Below are 18,682 nucleotides of genomic sequence, written 5' to 3' on the forward strand. Positions count from 1 at the left end.
CGTACGGGGTCTTCCTTCCATCCGCCCGAAACCAAGCTGTACTCCAATAAAGTGTGATGCGAGAAGAATCTAGCGTGTGGTGATTCGTCATTCTGCTGGTCAGAAGCGGCTCGCCGCACATTTCCACTTCTCTATTCCTGGGTCTGTGAATCCTGGCTTTGGGAGAAACAGCACCTTATATTGGATGCTGATTCAGAGCATATCCACCTTCCTAGAGACCCCTGTCCTACCCTGCAAGGTATTGCCCTGTGGCTGAGACTGTAACTGAGTCTGCAAAAGGCCACTCCACCTTCTATCAAACCAGCTGCTTCAGGATGGTGGGGAACATGGTAATACCAGTAATTCCACGATCATGGGCCCATTGTATCACTTTATTTGCTGTGAAATGAGTTTTTTGATCAGAATCAGTGCTGTGCTGTGGAATGCCGTGATGGTGGATAAGGTATTCATTCCATAAGTCCCTGGATGGTAGTCGTGGCAAAGCATTGCATGTATGGAAGGCAGATCCGTATCCAGAGTAAGGTCTATTTCAGTAAGGACAAAACATTGTCCCTTCCATGATGGAAGTGGTCCAACGTAATCAACTTACTACCAGGAAGCTGGCTGATCACCCTGGGGAATGGTGCCATATTAAGAGCTCAGTGTTGGTCTCTACTGCTGGCACTCAGCAGTGGCTGTAGCCAGGTCAGCCTTGGTGAGTGGAAGGCCATGTTGCTGAGCCCATGCATAACCTCCATCCCTGCCACCTTGACCACTTTGTTCATGAGCTCATGAGCGATGACAGGAGTGGCTGGGGAAGGAGGCTGACTGGTATCCACAGAACAGGTCATCTTATTCACTTGATTATTAAAATCTTCCTCTGCTGAGGTCACCCTTTGGTGAGCATTCACATAGGACACAAATATCTTCATGTTTTCTGCCCATTCTGAGAGGTCTGGCCACATACCTCTTCCTCAGATTTCCTTGTCACTGTTTTCCAATCATGTTTTTTCCAGTTCCCTGATCATCCGGCCAAATCATTGCTCACAACCTATGAATTGGTATGTGGTAGCACATCTGCCCATTTCTCCTTCCAAGCAAAGTGAACAACCAGGTGCATTGCTCACAATTTGCCCACAGGGAGGATTTCCTTTCAACATTATTTTCCAAGGGTGTCCCTGAAAGGGGCCTGTATTGACGGGGTGTCCACTTTCATGTGGTGCCTGCCTATGGTACCAAACCATCTGTAGAGCAGGCAGAGGTCTTTTCTTCCTCTATCACCTGATCATAGGGAATTCCCCAAATGGCCATAGGTTAGGCTAGGAGAGAGAAGGTAATAGCAGGAGTGGGAACCATGGACATTTGGGCCACTTCTTCAAGTAACTTACTTGTGCCTTCACAGCCTTCTTGGGCCCAATCACATACGTACCACTCCTGTTTAATGATGAAGTATTGCTGTGCATGCCCAACTTTTAGCCTGGTGAGCCAAATAGCACCCAGTTCCTGATGGACGGTTCAGGTTGCATGGTAACTTGGTCCTGGCTAAGTGTTCACTCTCTGCTCAAGCCCATTAGTAGGCCAAGAGCTGTTCCTCAAAAGGAGAGTAGGTATCCACAGAGGATGGCAGAGCTTTGCTCCAGAATCCTGAAGACCTGCGCTGTGATGCATCTGCAAGGCCCTGCTGAAGGCTTCAAACACCATCCCCATGTGCTACTGCCCTTCTAGCACCATTGGATCTGCTGGATCATCATGGCCCAAGTGGCAGAGCAGCTTGAACAGCAGCAGGACCTATTACAGAGCCTCCTCTTGTTCTGGGGTACACTCAAAACTAGCAGCTTTTTAGGTCACTTGGTAAAGGGACCAGAATATGTTGCATTCAGAATCCAAAGAGGCCCACCACGTTATGGAGGGCAACCTGCTTTACTTAGTCTACCAGTTTAAATATTAATCTCATCTCAAAACTCTCACAGCAACACCCAGAATAACGTTTAACTGAATATCCGGGCACCTCATGGTAAAATTATCCATCACACTTCCTTCTAAAAGTAAAATTAGACACTTCATTCATATATAAACATTGTAGTGTTTTTCTCCTTTTTGTTTCTCCTCTCACTGCTGTGGCCTCTCCCATTGTGGAGCACAGGCTCCAGAGGCGCAGGCTCAGCAGCCATGGCTCACGGGCCCAGCCGCTCCGCGGCATGTGGGATCTTCCCAGACCGGGGCACGAACCCGTGTCCCCTGCATCGGCAGGCAGACTCTCAACCACTGCGCCACCAGGGAAGCCCTCCTTTTTGTTTTTGTTCAGATGAATATAACATGAGAAAACGAACTTTTATATTTTATTATCTGATATTTATTTTAAACTATGGTTTAGTTCTCCCGAAGCTGGAAAGTTTTCTCTTCAAATACATACCTATGGAAGGTTTTTGTACCTCCATTTTAAAAAGTGAGCATAGTGCAGGGAATAAAAGTTTATAGAAATGGTCTGTTTTCCTTGTTTATTATTAGTGAACAATTAGATCTCACTGTCAGTAAAACTTGATGGCTGCAGCTTCCAAACTATTGAACTTGTACTAATAAATGCAACAGTTGTTCATAATTTGGTGGTAAATGACCTTTAAATGTAGATGTTTACGGAGGCTGTCCTTGGGGAACAATTTAACTTCCAATATGCTTCCTTTTGTCAATAGCAGAATAACAAATACTGGTTAGATTTCTAATGTTGATTCAGATACAGGAAACCTGCTGAATAAATTAGTGTACATTTGATTTATATTGACCAAAATTTTTTACATTGCTGTGTTACAGGTCAAGGTGACTTGCATTTAAATGCATTGTAGAGCAGAGGTCATGCTTGACTGACATGAATGCTTACACTGTTTTTAATTAACTTTTAAATATTATCCTAAAATTCCTTCTCAAGTACCAATTGTTAGGTAGAGGATTGAAATTAACTTAGGATATTAGTGGAGACCTTATTTTGAAAGTCAATAATTTTAATCTTCCCATAAAAATTATTGGAGTAAATATTGCTACATTTTATCTTATAATTTGTAAGGAAATCAGATCTGTTTTTTCCATCATAGACTGAATTCATTGTCTGTGGGTTTTCCATTGCCAGTTTTGCAGAAAAAATCTGAGATAGCATTGAAAACATTTTTTGAAGTAATGAACAAAGTCTTACCTAGTACAGGAAGTACTTTATCAAGCAAACGCATTTTTTTAGTGCTAGGAACTTTTTTTTTTACTTCTTTTTTTTTTTTTTTTTTTTTTTTTTTTGCCGTACGCGAGCCTCTCACTGCTGTGGCCCCCCGTTGCAAAGCACAGGCTCCGGATGCGCAGGCTCAGCGGCCATGGCCCACGGGCCCAGTCGCTCCGCGGCATGCGACACGGTTCGTGCCCCGGTCCGAGAAGATCCCACATGCCGCGGAGCGACTGGGCCCGTGGGCCATGGCCGCTGAGCCTGCGCATCCGGAGCCTGTGCTTTGCAACGGGAGGGGCCACAGCAGTGAGAGGCTCGCGTACGGCAAAAAAAAAAAAAAAAAAAAAAAAAAGAAGTAAAAAAAAAAGTTCCTAGCACTAAAAAAAATGCGTTTGCTTGATAAAGTACTTCCTGTACTAGGTAAGACTTTGTTCATTACTTCAAAAAATGTTTTCAATGCTATCTCAGATTTTTTCTGCAAAACTGGCAATGGAAAACCCACAGACAATGAATTCAGAGTCTATGATGGAAAAAACAGATCTGATTTCCTTACAAATTATAAGATAAAATGTAGCAATAATTTACTCCAATAATTTTTATGGGAAAGATTAAAATTATTGACTTTCAAAATAAGGTCTCCACTAATATCCTAAGTTAATTTCAATCCTCTACCTAACAATTGGTACTTGAGAAGGAATTTTAGGATAATATTTAAAAGTTAATTAAAAACAGTGTAAGCATTCATGTCAGTCAAGCATGACCTCTGCTCTACAATGCATTTAAATGCAAGTCACCTTGACCTGTAACACAGCAATGTAAAAAATTTTGGTCAATATAAATCAAATGTACACTAATTTATTCAGCAGGTTTCCTGGTAATCTGAATCACATTAGAAATCTAACCAGTATTTGTTATTCTGCTATTGACAAAAGGAAGCATATTGGAAGTTAAATTGTTCCCCAAGGACAGCCTCCGTAAACATCTACATTTAAAGGTCATTTACCACCAAATTATGAACAACTGTTGCATTATTAGTACAAGTTCAATAGTTTGGAAGCTGCAGCCATCAAGTTTTTACTGACAGTGAGATCTAATTGTTCACTAATAATAAACAAGGAAAACAGACCATTTCTATAAACTTTTATTCCCTGCACTATGCTCACTTTTTAAAAATGGAGGTACAAAAACCTTCCATAGGTATGTATTTGAAGAGAAAACTTTCCAGCTTCGGGGAGAACTAAACCATAGTTTAAAATAAATATCAGATAATAAAATATAAAAGTTCGTTTTCTCATGTTATATTCATCTGAACAAAAACAAAAAGGAGGGGCTTCCCTGGTGGCGCAGTGGTTGAGAGTCTGCCTGCCGATGCAGGGGACACGGGTTCGTGCCCCGGTCTGGGAAGATCCCACATGCCGCGGAGCGGCTGGGCCCGTGAGCCATGGCTGCTGAGCCTGCGCCTCTGGAGCCTGTGCTCCACAATGGGAGAGGCCACAGCAGTGAGAGGAGAAACAAAAAGGAGAAAAAACACTACAATGTTTATATATGAATGAAGTGTCTAATTTTACTTTTAGAAGGAAGTGTGATGGATAATTTTACCATGAGGTGCCCGGATATTCAGTTAAACGTTATTCTGGGTGTTGCTGTGAGAGTTTTGAGATGAGATTAATATTTAAACTGGTAGACTAAGTAAAGCAGGTTGCCCTCCATAACGTGGTGGGCCTCTTTGGATTCTGAATGCAACATATTCTGGTCCCTTTACCAAGTGACCTAAAAAGCTGCTAGTTTTGAGTGTACCCCAGAACAAGAGGAGGCTCTGTAATAGGTCCTGCTGCTGTTCAAGCTGCTCTGCCACTTGGGCCATGATGATCCAGCAGATCCAATGGTGCTAGAAGGGCAGTAGCACATGGGGATGGTGTTTGAAGCCTTCAGCAGGGCCTTGCAGATGCATCACAGCGCAGGTCTTCAGGATTCTGGAGCAAAGCTCTGCCATCCTCTGTGGATACCTACTCTCCTTTTGAGGAACAGCTCTTGGCCTACTAATGGGCTTGAGCAGAGAGTGAACACTTAGCCAGGACCAAGTTACCATGCAACCTGAACCGTCCATCAGGAACTGGGTGCTATTTGGCTCACCAGGCTAAAAGTTGGGCATGCACAGCAATACTTCATCATTAAACAGGAGTGGTACGTATGTGATTGGGCCCAAGAAGGCTGTGAAGGCACAAGTAAGTTACTTGAAGAAGTGGCCCAAATGTCCATGGTTCCCACTCCTGCTATTACCTTCTCTCTCCTAGCCTAACCTATGGCCATTTGGGGAATTCCCTATGATCAGGTGATAGAGGAAGAAAAGACCTCTGCCTGCTCTACAGATGGTTTGGTACCATAGGCAGGCACCACATGAAAGTGGACACCCCGTCAATACAGGCCCCTTTCAGGGACACCCTTGGAAAATAATGTTGAAAGGAAATCCTCCCTGTGGGCAAATTGTGAGCAATGCACCTGGTTGTTCACTTTGCTTGGAAGGAGAAATGGGCAGATGTGCTACCACATACCAATTCATAGGTTGTGAGCAATGATTTGGCCGGATGATCAGGGAACTGGAAAAAACATGATTGGAAAACAGTGACAAGGAAATCTGAGGAAGAGGTATGTGGCCAGACCTCTCAGAATGGGCAGAAAACATGAAGATATTTGTGTCCTATGTGAATGCTCACCAAAGGGTGACCTCAGCAGAGGAAGATTTTAATAATCAAGTGAATAAGATGACCTGTTCTGTGGATACCAGTCAGCCTCCTTCCCCAGCCACTCCTGTCATCGCTCAATGAGCTCATGAACAAAGTGGTCAAGGTGGCAGGGATGGAGGTTATGCATGGGCTCAGCAACATGGCCTTCCACTCACCAAGGCTGACCTGGCTACAGCCACTGCTGAGTGCCAGCAGTAGAGACCAACACTGAGCTCTTAATATGGCACCATTCCCCAGGGTGATCAGCCAGCTTCCTGGTAGTAAGTTGATTACGTTGGACCACTTCCATCATGGAAGGGACAATGTTTTGTCCTTACTGAAATAGACCCTTACTCTGGATACGGATCTGCCTTCCATACATGCAATGCTTTGCCACGACTACCATCCAGGGACTTATGGAATGAATACCTTATCCACCATCACGGCATTCCACAGCACAGCACTGATTCTGATCAAAAAACTCATTTCACAGCAAATAAAGTGATACAATGGGCCCATGATCGTGGAATTACTGGTATTACCATGTTCCCCACCATCCTGAAGCAGCTGGTTTGATAGAAGGTGGAGTGGCCTTTTGCAGACTCAGTTACAGTCTCAGCCACAGGGCAATACCTTGCAGGGTAGGACAGGGGTCTCTAGGAAGGTGGATATGCTCTGAATCAGCATCCAATATAAGGTGCTGTTTCTCCCAAAGCCAGGATTCACAGACCCAGGAATAGAGAAGTGGAAATGTGCGGCGAGCCGCTTCTGACCAGCAGAATGACGAATCACCACACGCTAGATTCTTCTCGCATCACACTTTATTGGAGTACAGCTTGGTTTCGGGCGGATGGAAGGAAGACCCCGTACGCTCGAGCCTGTCTGCTTATATAAGGGCTTAAGGACTCGTGTAAGTCCCTGATTCGTCCGTATGGTTATCGCATTTCGCAAGCCGGACTTTGGATAGGCCACTGCTTCAAAACCTGATTAGCATATTAGGTGCATACGCCCTAGCGGCATACTTAGTGCATGCGTAATGGCTATCCGGCCGCGCCCTACATCTCCCCCTTTTTTCTTTTCGACCATTGCAGCGGACATTGACCTGTACCAGTGCTCATACCGGGGTATGTACACGGTGTACCGGTAGTTTCCGCTTGCATTCGCAGACACCCTCCTGCGTGCAATGCTCGCAATCGAACTGCAGGGTGCAAGGGCTGTCTTCACGTGGCATGGGCTCCTCATGGAGGTGCAATGGTAACGAGACCTCTCCGTGCAGAGGCAGCCCCTAGGGCCGATCCCCTATAGAGGTGCAATGGCGGCAAGGCCCCTCTGTGCAAGGGCGATCATATGTTTTTTAGGGTGGAGAGCCAGGCTGCGGGGGACTCGCCTTCACTGATGGCCACAAGCGCCTGAGTGAGCATTATCCTATCTCGCCGGGTTCGAATGCGAATACGACAGACCAACCAGAGACACAACACTATCCCAAACAAACAGCAGGCTGCGAACAGTCCCACACCCACCCATTCCTTAAAAAAGGAAAATGCTCTAGCTAGCCATGCGGTAAATTCTCCAAGAGTCACTGGATCCACTCTGGTTGCATTCAGCTGCAGGATATTCAACTTCTGCTTAAATATCATCTTCTCCGCCTCGCGGGACCAATTTCCCTTTAGGAATTCTCCAATCTGCTTGCTCTTATTCAGAGCATCCAATCTGTGCTTAGTGGCCTAGCACAAGCCGTATTCATCTCACAGCTAGTGGAATACAATACTGGGAGAATGGTACTTTGAGAATGAACGGGGATGGGGACTGGCCAGGTTCGGCTAATTCCCCAAAACGTCTTGATCTCCGCCTTGAGCAGGGGGAAGCTCATCAACAGTATCCAGCCCAGTGTCACTCCTTGAGCGCTCCACATCGTTCTTGGGATTATCTTCCACGACTCTTGTTAACCTTGTCGGGACCCAAATCGGATCTTGATCCTGAGACCAGACTTCTCTGGGTATGAATGTACACTTTGGCGGTTCCCGAACCGCAGCGCCAGGGGGGGCGCTAGCAATAAATGTGGAAGTCTGAGTACATGTTAAAGCTTTTGATTTAGCAGAAGCACAAAATGGCGGACGAGCACCCGCAGAGGCACAAAATGGCGGACGAGCACATGGGGAACTGCCATATCGTCCTCTTTCATATTCGGCAGCTGCTTCTTCCAGATCCGCCTCCTCCTTGGGATTCAACTCATCTTGAGACAAATAAAGCGCTTTAAATTCATCTAAAAGTGGATACAATCCTGGCGTTGCATCCGATTTTTCTATTTGTTTTTCTCTCTTTTTCCTAGGATTCTTAGGCCTATCTACCGTAGTCCCTATATTTTCACTTTCTGACGCACTATCTTGATGTATGCTAAGAGCTTTACGGCCCATCTGTACAATATCTTCGCATTTCCCTTCTCTTAAGCACGAATGTATCATTCTCCATAACGGAAACGTGCCTCAAGAGAGCTCCCCCATTTTGTGACGATCAGCCAAGTCCTTCCCCAGTTTTTCCCAAGATGGAACAGTCAGGCTTCCAGACACCGCAAACCATGGGGCGGCACCATCAATATCCTGCAACAGTTTACTAATAGTTTTATGTGAAATCTTAAGTCCTCGATCGTTCAGAAGGGCTTGGATGGGCTCATGGAATCCAACGGTTGGTTCCGCGGATGAACTATTCCCCATAGTTCACTCTCATATATGAACAACTTGCTAAAGCGGGAAGATCTCTGACCTATCTAATGGCCAGGGGAGACACACTCGGTCGGGCTGATGGCACCGTAGCCACACGCAGACAAAAAGTGCGACAGCTACGAAGAGAATGAAAGCGAAAATAAAAATCTCGGGCTCTATTGCAGCAAAAACATACCTAAACTGGACTACTTAACGGTGGTTCACTCCGTGTGTCGAGTTCTGAATCGGTCCTCCATGCGGGGCGCGCAGATTCCCGGGTTTCGGCACCACTTGCGGCGAGCCGCTTCTGACCAGCAGAATGACGAATCACCACACGCTAGATTCTTCTCGCATCACACTTTATTGGAGTACAGCTTGGTTTCGGGCGGATGGAAGGAAGACCCCGTACGCTCGAGCCTGTCTGCTTATATAAGGGCTTAAGGACTCGTGTAAGTCCCTGATTCGTCCGTATGGTTATCGCATTTCGCAAGCCGGACTTTGGATAGGCCACTGCTTCAAAACCTGATTAGCATATTAGGTGCATACGCCCTAGCGGCATACTTAGTGCATGCGTAATGGCTATCCGGCCGCGCCCTACAGAAATGGGAGTGACCCAATTCACTGTTACCCCTAGGGACACACTGGCAAAAATCTTGCTTCCTGTCCCCATGAATTTATGCTCGGCTGGCCTAGAAGTCTTAGTTCCAAAGGGGAAAAAATGCTTCTATGCTTCTACCAAGAGACACAACAATGATTCCATTGAACTAAAATTTAAGACTATCACCTGGCCACTTTGATCTCCTCGTGTCTCTAAGTAAGTATGTGCAGAGGGAGGTGCTGTGCCGGCTGGGGCGACTGATCCTGACTGCCAAGGGGAAACGGGAACCACTACTCCACAATGGAAGGTAAGGGAGAGTGTATCTGCAACACAGGAGATCCCTTAGGATGTCTCTTAATATTATGATGCCCTGTGATAAAAGTCAACAGAAAACTATAACAATCCAATTCAAGCAGAACTACTAACATCTCAGACCCTTTGGGAACGAAGGTTTGGGTCACTTCACTAGGTAAAGAACCAAGAGCAGCTAATGTACTTGCTGAAGGCAAGGAGAATATGGGACTGGGCAGTGAAAGGAGGTAGTTATAAACATCAGCTGCAAACTTGTGACCAGTTACAGAAATGAGGGCTGTAATCGTCATGAGTATTTCCTTCTGATTGTGTTATGAATATGTTTGTGTGCATATATAAATGTGTACATACATATATTAATATACAGAAAGCAAATATCTTTGTTTTCTTCCCTCTTTTATCTCTTCATTTTGTAACATAAGATGTACTGACGGGCTTCCCTGGTGGCGCAGTGGTTGAGAGTCCGCCTGCCGATGCAGGGGACGCGGGTTCGTGCCCCGGTCCGGGAAGATCCCACATGCCGCGGAGCAGCTGGGCCCGTGAGCCATGGCAGCTGAGCCTGCATGTCCGGAGCCTGTGCTCCACAATGGGAGAGGCCGCAACAGTGAGAGGCCCATGTACCGCAAAAAAAAAAAAAAAAAAAAAAAAAAAGATGTACTGACTTTCTACAGGAGTTTTTAAGTATAGTTAACTTCACATCATAGTATTTAAGTTTCAGGATGTCCTGACTCAAGGACCTTAACTCCTCTTCTAGGTAAGGGGTTAGAGTGTTTTAGTTGTATACAGGATAGTTGTATCATGTGAGGAAGAATTATGACCTTACTGAGATCTTTATTTGGAGATTAAGTATGGTTTAAGGAGATGCACATGGGTGCCAAGTTGGTAAGGGGTGGACTTGGAATGGTTAATTTTATATGTCAATTTGACTGACCCACAAGATGCCCAGATATCTGGTCAAACATTTCAAATTAAGCAGGTCCAAAAACAGGACTTCTGATCTTTTCCCCAAAATGTGCTCTACCCAAATTCATCCATATTTCAGTAAACAGTGCCACCATTCCTCCATTTGCTCAAGCTAAATATCTTGGAGTCATTCCGTTCCTCATTTTTTCTCACATTCCATATCAAATCCATCAGTGAATCCTGTCGGCTCCAGCATCAAAATCTGTCCAGAATCCATCCATCTTCCACCACTTTCACCTACAGAACTGTTCTAAGCCATCATCATCTTTTATGTAGGATACTACAATAGCTTCCTAACTGAGCTCCCGGCCTGCACCTGACCCTCCTATAGTTTATTTTCCACACTGAAATGAGACTGATTCTTTTCAAAGTTAACTCACATAACTAACATGTAAGGACGGGGATTTCCATCTGTCTTCTCTGCTACCGTGTCCTCAGCATCTAGAAGAGTGCCGCTACACTGATCATGTGGTTAGTAATCAATACATACTTGGCGAATCAAATCATTCCTCTGCTTCCCTTCCCTCAGAGTAAAAGCCTTATCCCTCCTTCCCAGACCTACTGGCTATGCACCGCCCAAACCACCCCCCCACCTCACATTATCTGCCCCCATCACACTACCTATGACCTCATCCCCTATTACCCCCTATTCTCTGACTCCAGTCCGACCTCACTGGACTCCTTTCTACATCTAAAACACACTGGGCACATTCCTATCTCATGCCCTTTGCACACACTGCTCCTGCTGCCTAGACGAGGTTCCCTAGATAACCTCATGACTCACCCCTCACCTCCTTCAGGGCTCTGTTCCAATGTCACTTCCCCAGGGAGGGGCTTCTCTGATGCTCCCCCCGGCACTCTTTATCCCCCTTCCCTTGTTTATTTTACTCAGCACTTATCACTATCTGAGATATTATATAATTTAATTATTATGTTTATTTCTGCCCTTCTCCACCCATCCAACTAAAATGTAAGCTTCTTGAGGGTAGAAACTGTCGACTGACTCTCCTTGAACAGAGACCTTTGCCTGTTTTGTTCATTGCTATATCCCAAACAGGTGGATTACTGCCTGCCACTCGGTAGGTAGTCAGTAAATATTTGTTAAATATTTATTTAACAAATGAGTGATCTGTTTCCATTTTCTCTTGGTATTATCAACAATGCTACAACAAATAACTTTACATGTATATCCTTGTGCATTCATGGATACAGACCAAAAAGTGGGACGCCTGGGTCATTAAGCGTTATATAAATATTTTATTTAATAAATATTGTCAAACTGACCTCCAAAACAGATTCTCCAAGTTATAGTCTCACCAACAGTAGGAAAGTCTCAGCAACAGACAGTAAAGAACCATCTCCCCTCAACCCCATTTTCATCAGTACTGGTTTTTATCAATCTTTTTCACTTTGCCTATCAAATTTTTTAAAAACTTGGTTTCAACTTTGCCCTTCCTTAATTACTAGTGATACTAGCTATCTTGTCATGTATTTTTGGTCATTTGTACCTCTGATATTTCTCTTCTCTTAAAAACAAACAAACAAACAAACAAACAAACTCTCTCATTACTTGTAGAGCTTCCAGGACAAAATTTTACCTGGGGATCTACAGTCCCACTAAACCACTCAACCCAACCTTCAAACTCCAGTCCCACCCCACCACCTACCCACTACCCAGACTTCTCACCCTTCCCAAGGCCCTTCCTTGAACCTGAAATCATCGTCCTCCCTTTCTCAAACTAGCAAACTGCCACTCATCCTTCCAGAACAAGCTCTCATGTCAGCTGCCCTGCACCCACAATACCAGTGCAATGCCTGCGAGAAAGGAGGCACATAATAATCACGAGAATGAATTGTTGCTCTACTGGGCTTGTGTAATTTTGAAAATAAGATTAAGTTCCACTGGCAAGGTGAAGAGAACAGGGAGGGTATATAAGAGAGAGAAGCTCACAGTTTCTAAAACAATTTCTAAATTCCTAAATTTATCTAAACTCAAAGAACTAAGAAAAGGCAGATGGTGAGACTCAACCCACATATTGGTTCTTCCTTAGAATAAAAAATTTTAAGTGAAAACCTGAGTAATCTGCGATTTTAATAAAAATCAACAAGAGGACAGCAGCATATTTAAAATACCCACAACACTCCCTTCAAAAAAGGGGGGAGCAACTAGAAGGGGGACACAGAATGTTTCAAATATGCCCAATCCAGTCATCAGAATTTAGCCAGCAAACTACATGGAACCTACATTCAGATACCACCATTCACCTATCAGATTGGCAAAAATCCAAAAGCCTGACAACATGCTCAACTGGCAAGCTTGTGAGGAAACCAGAACTCTCATTAACTGCTATGGGAGTGCAAAATTGCACCATTCAAGGAAGGGAATTTGACAATGCCTGGCCAAATTAAATATGCATTTACCTTTTGATCTCGTAACCCACTGCTAGGAATCTATTTTAAAGATACACTGACAAAAATACAAAAAGATATATGGACAAGGCTATTGACTGCAGCCAACGATGGAGAGCAAAGAGCTATAGAAAAGAATGCAGCATCTCTGCGTATGCCCATGTAGTCATCTCCAGGATATACTGTTATGTAAAAAAAAGCAGGTGGAAGAAAATGTTTTAATGTATTACTGTTTAATCTAAGAAAAGGAGTAGAGGAACAAGCATATTTGTTAGATTTCCACAGATAAACCTGAGGCAGTAGATACTTTACCCAAGTACAAAACAAAATTAATTTTTAAAAAATCCCTATGAATACAAAATAAAATGAGACCGGGTAGCTAGTTGGTGTTATCAGAGATGCAGATCCCGCGGATGTGGAGGGCCGATCACGGGACTTGAGCATCCTGGGATTTGGGTATGCAGAGCGGATCCTGGAACCAATCAATGGGCCACAGATAACGAGGGACAACTGTACTGAGATTTTCAGTGTGGGAGAAAGGAGACACAGTTGAAGACACAAGAAACTAAGAAAATAAATTCCTTCCTTGACCACAGAAAAGATCTAGAGACCTCCACAAATGCGGTCGTCCCTTGGAATCTGTGGGGGATGAGTTCCAGGAGCCCCAAACTCTGTGGATGCTCAAGTCCCTTACAAAAAAGGACACTGTACAGTAAATACAGTCCACTCTCCATATCCGTGTGCTTGGCATCTGCCGATTCCATGAACTGCGAAAAGGTTTAGGTTGGTTGAATGGGTGTGAAACCCACAGATCCGGAAAGCTGACTGTATATAACCCGTGCCCAGTGCCCAGATCATGGTCTCTAACTCATTTCCCACTAAAGGTAACCAGACACAGCACCCAACTTGAAAAATCCAAACTTGAAAATGACCAAAGACGGGACAAAAAGTATATAAGAATGACAAAGGCAGTGGACTGAACTACATAAAACATGCTAATATACATAAATTCATAACAGTGCTAATTTTTAAAAGAAAGGCTCTATGATCACTTTTAGTTTGTGATCTTTGGAGGCGACCAATCCATAATGTTGACCAATAAATAATAAGAGAAAGAATCAAGCATTTATCCTGCTTTTCCTATAAAAACTAAGCTTCAGAGTAATTTATGAGGCAAAGTTCCTTTTTTATACATGTATTCAAGCCAATAAATGAAGAGAGAATGATAAAATTAGTATATCAATGCTAAGCAACCACTAATGAATTAACAGATTCCTTATTAATCAACATTAATTAATACTAATTAATTAATGTTGATTAATAGGCAATGCTCTTTGAGGGCTGCTAGCATCACAAATCAAATCTGAAAATGACCAAGCCTCTACCTTTTTACCACGTAAGGAACAGAAAAATGTGTTAATATTTTTATATTACACATGACAAGGATGTAATGACAAGGATGTAATCAGCAAAATCCAGTGTGGGAAACTCTATGAGACAAATGTCACAGTTTATACAACAAAATAATTGTTAAAAAAAAAAGCAAGGGAGAGACGGAGAAAAAGAACCTATAGATTAAAAAGATATATTAAGAAATCACGTTCTATAGACCTAGTTTCAATCCCAATTCAAACAAGCTGCATTAAAAAAAAAAAGAACATGAATGGGAAAATTAAGGAAATGTAAAAATGGATTGATATTTACTATATTGATGAATTATGGCTTATTTTTAAATAATCTGATAATGATACTGTGATTGTTTTTTAAAAGGGGAATCTTTATTTTTTACACATACAAACTGAAAATATTCACTGACAGGTCTGAGGTTTCCTTCAAAATGAAATCTTGGGGAGGCTGTGCAAGGAGCAGTGGGAAAGAGTAGGAGACAAAACTGGCCATGAGTTTATGATTTTTAAAGCTGAGTAAAGGGCTTCCCTGGTGGCGCAGTGGTTAAGAATCCACCTGCCAATGCAGGGGACACGGGTTCGATCCCTGGTCCGGGAAGATCCCACGTGCCTCGGAGCAACTAAGCCCGTGCACCACAACTACTGAGCCTGTGCTCTAGAGCCCACAACTACTGAGCCCACTCGCCCCAGCTACTAAGCCCGCGCACCTAGAGCCCGTGCTCTGAAGCAAGAGAAGCCACCACAATGAGAAGCCTGCGTACAGCAACAAAGAGTAGCCCCTGCTCACCACAACTAGAGAAAGCCAGCGCATCAACGAAGACCCAATGCAGCCAAAAATAAATAAAATAAATTTTTAAAAATTAAAAAAAAAAAAAAGCTGAGTAAAAAGGTCACTATTCTCTCCAGTGCTGGAGATGTTGAAATTTTCCATAATAAGTGATTACTTTTTAACGGGAGGGTGAGCAAGACAACAATTGAAAATTAAAACAGAACAGACAAATACAAAGCAAAATAACAGGAAATTGCATTAAAAACCTGAATGAGTACCTGGAAAACTAGCATAAGAATACAAGGTATGAACCCAATGGTTCGCTTGTTTTGGAGAGATGCAGTGGGGAATAGAAGAGAATGGAGAAGGTGGGAAATATGTATCTCCATGCCCGCTATAATACATCCCAATCATTATATAAACATACTAGTCTCTGTGATCTTGAAGGAAAAAAATATGTAGTAAATAGGGCTAGAAAACTAAACCTGAATTGAACTGACGAAAGTTGTAATAAGAATACAAGTTGGTTAAATGTAATCGTTGCTTCTGTAGTACTTCAAAGTCTCTGCAAAGAGTTTATCTTACATAGCACAAATATTTATCCTGGACTTTGGTTTACATTATTAATTCACGTTACAGAACTTAAAAAAGAAAAAGTAAACTTCAAGGCAGTCCCCACTTGAAATAATACAAATAAATCACGAACATAACTAGAGACACCATTCCTTGCACTTTGTAAGGATTCTCTCACTTCATCCTTAAACCATCCTATAAGGTAGTTACAGGCAGACCTCATTTTATTGCACTTCACTTTATTACACTTTGCAGATATTGCATTTCTTACAAATTGAAGGTTTGTGGCAACCCTACATGGAACAAGTCTATTAGCACCATTTTTCCAACAGCATTTGTTCACTTCATGTCTCTGTAACATTTTGGTAATTCTTGCAATATTTCCAACTTTTCCATTATTATTATGTTTGTTATGGTGATCTTGTGATTACTGATCTTGGATGTTACTATCGTAATCGTTTTGGGGCACCAGAAACTGTGTCCATATAAGACAGCAAATTAATCAATAGACGTTGTGTGTGTTCTGACTGCTCCACAAACTGACCACTCACCATCTCTCTCCTTCTCCTTGGGCCTCCCTATTCCCTGAGACACAACAATATTGAAATTAGGCCAATTAATAACCCTACATTGGCCTCTAAGTGTTCAAATGAAAGGAAGAGTCGCACATCTCTCACTTTAAATCAAAAACTAGAAATGATTAAGCTTAGTGAAGAAGGCATGCTGAAAGCCAAGATAAGCTAAAAGCTAGACCTCTTGCACCAAACAGTTAACCAAGTTGTGAATGGACAAGTTCTTGAAGGAAATTAAAAGTGCTACTGCAGTGAACACATGAATGGTAAAAAGTGAAACAGTCTTATTGCTGATATGGAGAAAGATTTAGTGGTCTGGATAGAAGATCAAACCAGCCACAACATTCTCTTAAGCCAAAGCCTAATTCAAACAAGTCCCTAACTCTCTTCAATTCTGTGAAGGCTGAGAGAGGTGAGGCAGCTGCAGAATAAAAGTCTGAAGCTAGCAGAGTTTGGTTCATGAGGTTTAAGGAAAGAAGCCATCTCCGTAACATCAAAGTGCAAGGTGAAGCAGCAAGTGGTGATGTAGAAATCTGCAACAAGTTATCCAGAAGATCTAGCTAAGATAATGAATGAAGGTGGCTATGCTACACAACAGATTTTCAATGTAGATGCAACAGCCTTTTCTTGGAAGATGTCATCTAAGACTTTTCATAGCTAAAGAAGTCAATGCCTGGCTGCAAAGGACAAGCTGACTCTCTTGTTAGGGGCTAATGCAGCTGGTGACTGAAGCTAAAGCCAGTGCTCATTCACCATTCCAAAATCCTAGGGCCCTTAAGAATTATGCTAAATCTACTCTGCCCAGGCTCTCTAAATGGAACATCAAAGCCTAGATGACAGCACATCTGTTGACAACACAGCTTACTGACTATTTTAAGCCCACTGTTGAGACCTACTGCTCAGAAAAAAAATTCCTTTCAAAATATGACTAGTCATTGACACTGCACCTAGTCACCCAAAAGCTCTGATGAAGATGTACAACGAGATTCATATTGTTTTCATGCCTGCTAAGACAACATCTGTCTATAGCCTGTGCCATGGATTAAGGGGTAGTTTCAAAATTCAAGTCTTATTTCTTAAGAAATACATTTCAGAAGGCTATAGCTGCCACAGATAGTGATTCCTCTGATGGATCAAGGCAAAGTAAATTGAAAACCTTCTGGAACGGATTCACCATTCTACATGCCATTAAGGACATTCATGATTCATGGGAAGGTCAAAATATCAACATTACCAGATATTTGGAAGAAGTTGATTCCAACCCTTCATGGATGACTTTGAGAGGTCTAAGACTTCAGTGGAGGAGTTCACTGCAGATGTGTTAGAAACAGCAAGAGAACCAGAACTAGAAGTGGAGCGTGAAGATGCAACTGAATTGCTGCAATCTCATGATGAAACGTCAATGGATGAGGAGTTGCTTCTTATGAGCAAAGAAAGTGGTTTCTTGAGATGGAATCTACTGGTGAAGACTGTTGAAATGACAACAACGGATTTAGAATATAACATAAACTGAGATGATAAAGCAGCAACAGGGTGTGAGAGGACTGACTCCAATTTTGAAAGAAGTTCTGTGGGTAAAATGCTATCAAACAGCATTGCATGCTGCAGAGAAACCACTTATGAAAGGAAGAGTCCATCAGTGCAGCAAATTTCACCGTTGTCTTATTTTAAGAAATAGCCACAGCACCACAACCTTCGGCAGCTATCACCCTGATCAGTCAGCAGACATCAACGTCAAGGCAAGACTCTCTGCCAGCATAAAGATTACAACTCACTGAAGGCTCTAATGATGGTTTGCATCTTTTAGCAATAAGGTTTTTTTGTTTTTGTTTTTGTTTTTGTTTTTTGCGGTACGTGGGCCTCTCACTGTTGTGGCCTCTCCCGTTGCGGAGCACAGGCTCCGGACGCGCAGGCCCAGTGGCCACGGCTCACGGGCCCAGCCGCTCCGCGGCACGTGGGATCTTCCCGGACCGGGACACGAACCCACGTCCCCTGTATCGGCAGGCGGACTCTCAACTACTGTGCCACCAGGGAAGCCCCAATAAGGTATTTTTTAATTAAGCTATGTAAATGTTTTTTAGACATAACGAGACTGCTCACTTAATAGACTACAGTATAGTGTAAACATAACTTTTATAGCTCTGGGAAACCAAAAAATTTGTGTGACTCGCTTATTGCAATAAGCAGTGGTCTGGAACTGAACTCGAAATATCTCTGAGGTTTGTCTGTACTAGTATCCTCTTTTACAGAAGAGGAAAATAAGACACAGGAAGATTAAGTAGCTTGCCCAAAGTCTGGCTTCAGGCTAAATGCTGCAGGCAAGATTTGAGGCAGACAGCATGAGTCCATCCACAGCCTGTGCTTTTCATTGTGAGGCTGTGTCAGCTTCTGTCATAAACTGGTATAATATTATAAATAGGGTTTTGCCAAGTGGCAAAACTTTCCAAGGAAGCACCTGAAATAATCAAAATTTGATT

The 18,682-nt window shown here is 43.1% G+C and overlaps 2 pseudogenes; one reads left to right on the forward strand and one right to left on the reverse strand.

Annotated features, from left to right (window-relative positions):
* Positions 1-119: 119 nt before the first annotated feature.
* Positions 120-1,992, reverse strand: LOC116748322 (annotated as a pseudogene).
* Positions 1,993-4,781: 2,789 nt separating this feature from the next.
* Positions 4,782-17,983, forward strand: LOC116748321 (annotated as a pseudogene).
* Positions 17,984-18,682: the final 699 nt, after the last annotated feature.

The sequence above is a fragment of the Phocoena sinus genome, unplaced genomic scaffold, assembly GCF_008692025.1.
Source record: "Phocoena sinus isolate mPhoSin1 unplaced genomic scaffold, mPhoSin1.pri scaffold_47_arrow_ctg1, whole genome shotgun sequence".
NCBI classification, from domain to species: domain Eukaryota; kingdom Metazoa; phylum Chordata; class Mammalia; order Artiodactyla; family Phocoenidae; genus Phocoena; species Phocoena sinus.